We start from the raw sequence: 11,039 nt of genomic DNA, 5'->3' as shown, positions 1-11,039 counted from the left end.
AGTGACAGTAGTGAGCTATGAAAGGACACTGTAGTGGCTCTGGTGACTCTTCATATCAGACATACCTCTTGGGAGGGGTATCCACGACCTAAGAAAGATTATTAAGAGTGATTATGAGAGATTATAGTGAGGATATGATGTATTATTGATGGAGAGAGAGAGAGAGAGAGTCAGAGATAGCCAATTCTACTAAAACAGAGTGATTGTGTGTGCGAGATTGAGAGAGAAGACTATGAAGATATTGAAGATGAATACTATGTGATGTATTTCCATTCAAAGATGGTGTACTCCTTTGCTTTCTTTGTTATATTGATGGATTTTGTGAAGATATTGAAGAATACGGTTGATTCTATCAAATACGTGGGAGATCTATATGATGCTGCATGAAGATTTGTTGTGTTGCCTGGTGTTCTTTTCTTCATTGTGATCATATAAAACCTAATAAAAAAGCTTGTTGATGTTACAAGATAGATTTTCTTGCAAGAGAATTCCCTTTTTCTTGGTGTTCCTCTTAGGGCTCCAAGGAGACATGTCTAGTCATAGGCGAGTGTGACCTCCCTAGGTGTATTCTACCCTTGATGTGCTCTAAGCGTGAAGTGGGGACAAAAAGAGCTAAGGATTTATGGATGGAGTCGGCCGGCTAAGGCCGTCGAATGCAACTAATTTGAGGACCCCTAGGTGCAGTGATTGTGGCACTCATTAAATGAGGTGTGTTTTCCTGCTTTCCACTTGATTTTCTTTTCGTTCTTTGCTCTTGTCTCTTCCTTTTTTCTCTTTTCTTTCTCTTTTTATTTTTCTTGTTTCTTTTTTCTTTATTTTTCTCTTTTTGTTTGTATTCTTTTTTGAATGTACATAGGGAACCAATCCTCGTGTTTCTAGTCATGGGAGGAAGAGGTTGGGGGCTTACTAAGAAAGTTCTTGCTCTACATGTAGCCCTTTAGATTCATATGTACATTTAGAGGGGTTGTTGATAAAAATGGATGACTACATTTACTAAATCAATTGTCACTCATTTCCTCTAGTAGGGCCATGTAAAATGATGGAAGGAGGGTGGCTCTCATCATGAGCTTGCTAGCCATCACACAGCTATCCATGCTAGCATTCAAATTGAAAAACAGGGATGGTAGGTAGCATTCATGAGAGGTAGGCTCTTGCTTAAGTAAAACTCTAAGTAGCCTAAGGTAGTTACAAGTTGTAATGAAAGCAGGGTTGGGGCAAGAAGAGAATTCACTAAAGGAAATGGGAGATGGAGGGCCCTAGGTCATCTTCAGAGAACGTAAGTGCTTCCTCTAGCTTAGTAGCATTTAAATTAAAGATTTTATGGAAATCGTAATGACCATGTTTGTCAGACTATACTTCTTGGATATCGCATGTATGCATGGTGATTTCTCTTGTAGGGTAGGGTGCTAGAAAATGACATCCATGCATCCATTGTCTCGTCCCAAATTCTCTGCCTCCACTTTGGCTATGACTCTATCCCTTCATGGTGTTGGGAACCTCCATAAATTTGTCTTCCCAATAGTCTTGTCGCTGTGTCTCCCTAAGTGTTAGATTCATCTTGAGGGCTGAAATGATGAACGGGTTGCCTCTTACCCATTGCCTCTTACCCATCCAACCTCCAATCCTCACTAAGAGAACTAAAGAGGGGCACCACTTAGCCAAAGGGAGGATGGGCTAGGACATCCCTTTTCTCAAAGAGAATCAAAAGAACCAAGACACAAATTTACAAGAGAGAATATATGTACTAGAAACCCTATTAGAATATGAGAGAGAGAGATGAGAGGGGAGGGAGACAAGAGGAGAAGTGGTAGAGGAAATTTGCCGTTATGTATTCATGGAATGAGAAGATGAGAAGAGAGGGAGATAAGAGGAGAAGAGGTAGAGGAAGCTTGCCATTATGCTACATAATAAAAGAACTTACTCATAGCTTACCTCAAAGAGATGGACTAGCATGAGGGTATTCTAGAGTGCTCTCATGTGCTTGTCATTGTCCTTCTCCCCCTTCTCCCATTCTCCATGGGCTCTTTATATAGCCTCCATGAGGGATTAGATTAAGTTAATCTTCTTGATTAACATAATCCTAGATGATGTATGGCATCTTTGAAAATATGAAGAATAGTGGATGGGACAAGTCCCCACCTTGGTCATCATGAAAGAAGCCAAGGGTGGTGGTAGACAAAATAGAGAAAGGGAGCTACATTATAAGAGGTGGGTGTCCAAAGCACATTATTATAATATATTTACAAGAAGTATAGAATGGAAAGTTGGTGTGGTGAAAGAGAGAAGAAATTGCATGTAGCCAGCAGTCTGCGCCTTCGTAGTTTCAAATCGGTGAAGAATCTGAAAAAAGTTTCTTTTGTAACTTTGTAGATCAGGTCGAAACCGATCGGGCTACATGTGAATTTTCTTGAAATTCACTTTTTCTTGGGAGTTATTGGGATTATAAAAAACGGCTTCCAAAAGTTGCTTTGACTTTAGTCCCCCATATATATATAAATACATATAAGCATGTGACAGAAGGGGTCCATGCTTGTAAGATTTTGTGTAAGATCCAAATGACACCATGATGTGGATATTGACTTGTGTACTAGGGTGAGGTGTCCTTTAATGATGGTGATAGATTCTAGATCTTAGTGATGCAGGCGGAACCCATGTGTAGTTGGAGGCTAGTCCTTTGGAAAATCTATGCACTCACTCAACTCCTAGGTGTAATCCATTTCCATCTTCACTAAGATAACCATCCCTTTTACCCTTTACATTGACATCCCTCCTAAGAACTTGTTCCCCCCATTTGCTAGAGTTACCATAATTGAGAAGCAATGTAGCATACATAGTGTTTGAAGAGTAAACCCAAAGTGATATGGTAAAGCTCTTGATAGGGGTTTCGGCCAAATTTTGTGGTAGAAATCCGGGTTGTAAAAAACCCGGATCATTAGCCCTCCCCTTAGGCTAGAGGCATTCATGCCTCTAGCTTGCTAATGATGGTCCAATAGAGCAAGGAGGACTGCACCCCCTCATTGGTGGCTCTTCATTGAATGACTGCTTCAAAGTGTTCATATTTCTTTGAAAATAAGGCTTCAGTCGCCATCCATTTACCCTTGTCTTGTGAACCTTCCCATCCATGTCACCTAGCTTATAGCTGCCATTTGGATATCTCCTTATGACCATGAATGGCCCTTCCCACTTGAACATAAGTTTAGCATTCTTTCTATTATCAAAGCGGTTATAATAGCATAGCACAAGTGATCATTCCCTTATGTGTTTGCTAGCCAGCTTCTTATTAAATGTCTTCCTCCTCTCTTCAGCTTGCATAGAATAGTGTTGGACTGCTGCTTCTCTGTCTAACTCCAGCCTCTCTAGATCCAAGATCCTTTCCTCTAACTTCTTATCTTGATTCTTCTCTCGACTGGTTACTAAAACACGGAAATTGTCCAGTTCCACCTCTATAGGAAGCAAAGCCTCTTGGCCATAGATGATGTGAAATGGAGTATAGCCAAGTGAGATTCTGAATGAAGTCTTGTAGGCTCAAAGAGCTGTACTCAATTTTTTATCCCAATTCTTGGGGTGCATGTGTACTTGCTTGGTAATTATCTTACAAATCAGCCCATTCACTTTTTTGACCAAACCATTACATTGTGGGTAGTAGGGAGTAGAATGCATGTGCTTGATTTTTAGCCTTTTCGTTAGCTCCCCTACTAGGTTGGCCCTAAAACTAGGACCCCGGTTAGAGATAATTTCCAAAGGTGTGCCAAACCTGCAACAAATATTTTCAAACACAAAAATTTCCACTTCTTGGGCTGTGATCCTACTAGTTGATGAAGCCTCTACCCAACTAGTCATGTAGCCCACACCCATTATGATGTATTCCTTGCCAGAATGAGTTCGTGGGAGTGGTCCTATTGCATCAATCCCCCATTTCTCAAATGGGCCATATGTAGTTATGGGATTTTGTTCCTCATGTACTAGTTTCCTTGGTCCGGCCTTTTGGCAATCGTCACAAGTGCGGCACCAATGTTGCACATCGCGATGTAGACTAGACCACACAAAACCGGCATGGAGAATCTTCCTGTTGGTTATTTCTTGAGCAAAATGTCTGCCACAAACCCCTTCATGGCAGCTCTTAATCACATCCATAATCTCCTTTGCTGTTGGCACCCTTCTAAGCATTGCATCCTTTCCTTTGCAATACAACACATCATTTATCAAGTGGTATTTAGTGGCCTTAGTAGCCAGCCACCTTTTCTCACTCTTACTCATATGTGTAGGTGCCTCACCATGCTCAAGAAAATAAAGCACATATTGTAGTTGAAACTTACCCTGAAACAAGGGAAGCTTTACTGCAATGATGCCCACCATTACCTCTTTCAATTTTTCAGCTGCTGCTAGAGCATCTGGGTCGCCATTTGTGCGCCTTGGCACAAAATAGATTTGGGCTTTCTGTAGCTTTCTCATGAGAGTTTTAGCTTCTCTCATTTTCACTGCTAAATTATCATTTTTACAAGCCCAGATTCCTTTCATTTGCTTAACAATTAGCATAGAATCCCCAAAAACATTAAGACGAGTGATACCATGTGAAAGACACCACCTCAAACCTAAAAGCAAGGCTTGATATTCTGCCTCATTGTTAGAATGCACATCCTCCAAGTTGATGCCTTCTCCATAAAGTTTGTTACCTTCGGGACTGAACACCACTATTCATGCTGTCGCTCTATCTTTAATACGCTTGTAGACCCATCGAAGTAGAGGGCATGGGCATTCTCCACCCGTGGTGGCTCCTCAAGAGGAGGTGTCTCCTCTTTTATCTTTCCCTTATCATTTTCCTTCTTTTGATGGCATCTATGGGTCAACAAATCAGCTAGGCAAGCTCGAGTAGAATCCTCCACCTTGAAGGTGTAGTCAAACTCTTGGAGTTGTATCACCCACTTAGCGATTCTGGCTGAAACATCCATGTGCTGTAAGGCATGGGGAAAATGCTCTTCTGTTGTGATCACTGTGAACGTCCTAGGGAGAAGATAAGGACAAAACTTTCTTACAGCAAACATTAGAGACAAAACCATTACCTCCACCATCTTGTACCCTCATTTTAATGCTGTCATTACTCTACTAGAAAGGTAAACTGGTCTCATTAGGCCAGTTTTAGCATCCTTTTGTATTAGTGCTGCCCCTAGAGCATCTTCTCCAAAACTCGGGTTGACAAAAAAACTCTTGATCCCAGCAAGGCTGTAAAATTATAGGAAGGGTGCTAAGAGCCTTCTTCACCTTATGAAAGCACCTTTCGCTTTCGTCACTCCACAGGAGCTCTGCAGAGTGGGTTAACTGTTGCAGTGGAAATACTAATTGGGAGAGGAGATGAATGAACCATCCCATATATCGCACCTTCTGAATGAAAGAGGTTAGTTGCTTCACAGAAGATGGTGATGGCACTGTGTTGAGTGTTGAAATGACCTATTTTTTGGCTGATTTTTGTTGTTTTTGAGAGCTGAATGGTTAATTTTATGAGATGATTGATTGGTTTGGAAGTGGTTTGAGAGTGTTTTGGCTAGGTTGGAATGGTTTTATTAAGCTCATGATGTTTATTAGTGGAGATATGAGGTTCTGTGATGTTCTGATTGGTTCTGTATACCTTCTGTATAGCTTCTGTTTTGTTCTGATTGTCTTCTGTATGAAGCATGGATTGATGATTGATGAAGATTGAGATCTTGTGAAAGCTTATTGAGTGGTTTTTGAGAGTTTGGAATGGTTTGAGTATGAGTTATGAGGTTTGATGACCTTCTGTAACCTTCTGTAGATCTTCTGTAGAGCTTCTGTCTCTGTACTGTAACTGTTCTGTAGCTGTTCTGGTGTTTTGTATGCTTCTGTATGTGTTCTGATGGATGAGAGTGTAGCTTGGAAATTTTTTCTAGCCTTGGAAAGAGGTGAATACAAGTGCAAAAGAGCTAAAAGAAGTGAAAGAAGTAGCTGCTGAAGACTCAAGTAAAGACTGAAGTGAAGTGACAGTAGTGAGCTATGAAAGGACACTATAGTGGCTCTGGTGACTCTTCATATCAGACATACCTCTTGGGAGGGGTATCCACGACCTAAGAAGGATTATTATGAGTGATTATGAGAGATTGTAGTGAGAAGATGATGTACTATTGATGGAGAGAGAGAGAGAGAGTCAGAGATAGCCAAATCTACTGAAACAGAGTGATTGTATGTGATGTATTTCCATTCAAAGATGGTGTATTCCTTTGCTTTCTTTGTTCTATTGATGGATTTTGTGAAGATATTGAAGAATATGGTTGATTCTATCAAATCCGCGGGAGATTTACATGATGCTGCATGAAGATTTGTTGTGCATGGTGTTCTTTTCTTCATTGTGATCATATAAAACCTAATAAAAAAGCTTGTTGATGTTACAAGATAGATTTTCTTGCAAGAGAATTTCCTTTTTCTTGGTGTTCCTCTTGGGGCTCCATGTTTTTGGTGCGCAGCCGGGGAAACTTGCCATCAACAAGCACCAGAAGAGGCTGAAAATGAAGGAAATGGCATTGCTAAGAAGATGAGAATTCAATGGATGTTTGTAAAGTTTCTTCTTCCACTGAAGAGTTGGAATTTCTCATAATCAAAGCCACTTTCCACAAGAAGTTCATTCCACAATGGCGGAAACACATCACCATCATGATGCATGCTCTATGTGGTGGACAGTTTCCTCTTCCTGTTGAAGCAGCAGAAACTTGCATCTTGGTGGCAAACTGTTTGGGAACAAACTGAAGAGCAGAAACAGAGAGAATGACCATACATGGAAGATTTGGCATTCATTGAGAAGTTTCCAGACATCATCAAATGGGAGATTGTGAAGAAGCTTCAGGAGTCTTGGTCTGTGGAGGTTCACAAAGACAAGAAGGAAAAGAATTGGAATTTGTTCGTGGATGCTCAACGGCAAGATACGTGGGATGCTTGGTATTCTGACAATCTTTTGTTTGTTCAATTAGCAACCTACTGGAAGTTGGTAGATAGAGTGTTTTTCACAACATACACTGTTGAAACCATCAGAACTGGCATTACTATGATGATGGAACCACCACAATGCTCAGACGTATGCATTTTGACACCTTCAGAACCGAATACCTTCCTCTGTGCAGTGGCATGAAAGTAGAATTCAGAGACGTTGAAAAGGAAGAAGTAGAAGAAATGTTGGCAAGAGAGTCCTCCAGAGACTGAAGCCGGCAAGAGAGTCCTCCAGAGACTGAAGCCTTCTGTTAACCCTCTGTAGAGCACTAACAACATAGTGGAGCCAACCCCCTGATGAATGATGTAATAAAGAGGCAAGAGTTAGAACGAGTCCAGAGGTACGTGAGAAGAGAGAAAGCAAAAATCAAAGCTGAGAATGAGCTCGCAGCAGAAGCCGCCTTTGACGCCCTTGCGGAACTCTTTACAGAAGTCCCAATGGCACATCAAGCCCTTCCTCCTCCTGCAGGAGGTCCACTTCCAAGCCAGATCTGTCCTGGAAATATTGATGATAGGCCAGAGAATGTAGTCCCGTTGCCACTTTTTAAGGGAGAGTACAATGAAGACCCCGATCTTCATGTAGCAGAGTTTATGGTAGCATGTGTGGCTAACAATGCCAGAACCCCTGAGCATTGGCTAGTAATATTCCTCGCCACTTTTAAGGGCGCGGTGTTTCAGTGGTATGAGAGACAAGCAACAGGAACTTTTGGCACATGGGATGACTTGAAGTTGGCCTTCCTCACTAAATTCAGGCGTGAAGGTTTTGAAGAGCGGATGTGAGAGGAATTTATGAACCTAAGTCAGTCCTCTGGAGAAAGAGTAGAAGCTTATGTCTCATGAATGGAATCCATCCTGAAGAGATGGACTAACCATAATCTAGATGATGGCATTCAGAAGGGGGTGTTTCTCAGAGGATTACAACAAGAAGTTCGTAAGTTTGTGGAGTTGCAAAGACCAGCCACACTGCAAGCTGCAACATAAGGTGCAAGACTGTACGATGAAGTGGAAGTTAGATTGGCGACGATGAATCTAGGAAGAGGAGTCCTACCTCCTCTGATGCCAGGAATGATGTACCCACCAAATGCAATCCCAGGGACAGCTCCCTACCCCTACCAACATATGCCCCTAGTATCACAGTACAGTACACCAAATCCACAGTGGCCACAATCCATGCCTCAAATGATGGTTCAACCACAACAACAATGGTCCCAACCAATTTCCCCAATGCCAAATCAGCAGCAACAGTGGAACCCTACCAACTGGAGCCAATAGCCAACAGTTCAAACAGGAGCTCTGAATCAGAATCAGAACAGAGACCCCTCTACGCCAGCCCAACCTGTTTATGCAGTAATTACAGAGACTCCTCAAAACCCTACTGCCAATACCTCAGGAGGAGAAAGCTTGAAGGATTACTTATCCAACTCAGTTGCAAATATTAAAAAGGAGTTGATGGATGTGATTACAGAGCAGTTACAGACGCTGAAAGTGAATACCGCCAGCATATCCAATGTTGCAGGAGTAGGAAGAGATGTGATGCGGTCAAATAGTTGGTGTGGTAAGTGTCATCAAGCAGGACATTTAGCCACTGAATGTACACGAAAACCACCTGGAGCTTTCTGTTCCTACTGTTTGCGGAAGAACCATACAGAGGATATTTGCTCTCTGAAGGAGATGCATGATAGGCGAAGAAAGGAAGAAGACGCAAGATTCAACTTGCTGGAATCCAAAATGACAACACAGGATATTGGACCCAAGCCTAGAGAGTTTGGTCCTAATTTCGGACCTAGAAGATTTCCATCCCAAAGTTACAGAGGAAGACAGTCTGGCAGTGGTCAGAAATCAGAAGTGGAGTGTTACAGATGCGGAGAAAAGGGACACATTTCACCAAATTGTCCAAATCCTAGAAGGTTAGTGGATTATAAGCCCTTATGCAGTAGATGCAAAGGAGAAGGCCACACTGCAAAAGACTGTCCAAACCCAGCCCCAGAGAAAAATAGTGCTACTGATAGTCCGGCCAAGGCCCAAGAGCCTACCTCCAATTTAGTGGAATTGGAAGTTGCTGCCATCACGCGTGCAAAGAAGAAGGAACCACCTATCCAGAAAGAAAATAATCCTCCTGCCAGAATAGTGAAGTTCAATCTTCCACCAGAAGAACAGAACAGAACAGAGCCTGACAGTGCCGTACAGAGCACCACAGTGCCACAGAGAGTCACAGAGACAGTTTCAGAGACAAGACCAGAGGTCTAGGAGATTGAAGAGGAGGAGGTGCCACAAGTGGCAGAAGAAGTTCCCATGATGCCCCTGTTGGAAGAAAAAAGGAAAATGAAAATGGGTGTTGCCCCATTCCCTAACCGGTTAGAGAAGCCAGTGGATCCTATTAAGGAATATGATCTGGTCAGAGATCTCGATACCTTTAAACCAAACCTCACATTCCGACAATTATTGATGTTTTCTCCCAGTTGCCGAAAAAGGTTCAAAAGTATACTGACAAGAAGACGTGGCTTAAGGATTGCTCCCTCAACATCAACAAAGTCCAACAAAGCTCTAGAGCTTGTAAAAGAAGTGGACGTGGCTAACACCTTCCTAGATCCGGGTACCCCAGAGATTGGCATGTGGATAAAAGGTTGCTTTATTGCAAATGCACTGATTGATGGAGGTTCATCAGTGAACATTATGACAGATGTGACAATGAAGGATCTAGGTCTACAAGGTATGCAACCCACCCAATGGCTCATCAGACTGGCGGATCAGAGCAGAATCAAGCCTTTGGGCATTCTCCCATATGTGAAGACTACAATAGCCGGAAAAGATTATTGGCTAACCTATCTGGTGGTGAAGCCAAACTCTTGTGGTACATCCTACCCTCTGTTTTACTGGGTAGACCATGGCTTTTTGAAGCCAGAGCAAGGACGGATTGGTTCAAAGGAACCTTGACCTTGGGTAGAGGACCCAATAAAGTGGTGCTGAAGCTATATGGTGCTCAAAAAGGACATGGATCCATCTCCTTGGAATTATCTTCTGACTCCCCTAATGAGGCTATAGATGGAACATCAGCAGACAAAGATGCTGTCAAACAGATCCTTCCCAAGAAAACAGTGGCACGTTCCTTAATAATGGATACTGTAAGCCGACTCCCAAAAGATGCAAAGCCATTATCAATGGGTGAATACTTCCTGCCTGAACCAGGAATGATTTCTGAAATCACTTCTGACAGTGAGATAGAAGCATGGATGTACTGCTCTCCCTGTTACATGGCCATAGCAGAGCCAGAGACAGAGACAGAAGATGAAATAGAGAACCTGTTCTTCTCTTACAGAGCTCCTACAGAGACAGAGACAAAGACAGAAGAGGAGGGAGATGATATGGAAGAAAACGGTTATGAAAGTGAGATAGAAGAGTCTATCCCACCTGAAGAGGTTATATATGAAGAAGAAGTTCCAAAAGCATCAAAAGCAGACGAGCTCATGCTGTGGGACAGAATGGCGATGGTACCATTTGGTCTGGTAAATGGATCTTCTCATATGCAAAATCTTTATAAGAAATGGATTAAGAAGAATAAGCTGTCTTTCAACAGTGGCTCTTGACGTCCTAACCCATCCTTGCCAAAGAAAGATGATGATGATGCATCGTGCCAACAAGCACTAGTCTCACAAACCCAACAGAAATCAGAGGGTTCCTGTTATGTGACGTTCCTGGATGCGTCATCAGAAGAGGAGTCTTCAAGCCAAGAGGTAACTAATCTTGAAACCAAACCCGAAACGGCTCTAATCTCATTTCAACATCTCAAGGAGCAACCTAAGTCTCCACCAAAAGAAGAAGTTGGTTCTAGTGGGATATCAGAAGAGGACACCACTTCCTTGAAGGAGTCGGATCTGTACCCAGAAGCAGTCCGCGGGACCTTCATCCGTGAAGTAGAAGGTGAAAGGCAGTTAACTTTTGTGGATACAGATGGCACTGAATGCCACTTGAAGGTGGGTAGCAGCCTACCAGAAGAGGAGTTGTCAACCTTATACAACTTGTTGAAAGAGAATTTGGACGTGTTTGCTTGG

Source organism: Lygodium microphyllum, chromosome 19 (genome assembly GCF_053477565.2).
Source record: "Lygodium microphyllum isolate KBCC chromosome 19, Lygodium_microphyllum_v1.1.10, whole genome shotgun sequence".
Classification (NCBI taxonomy): Eukaryota; Viridiplantae; Streptophyta; class Polypodiopsida; order Schizaeales; family Lygodiaceae; genus Lygodium; species Lygodium microphyllum.
The sequence above is the reverse complement of the archived record's forward strand: the minus strand, read 5'-3'. Positions refer to the sequence as shown.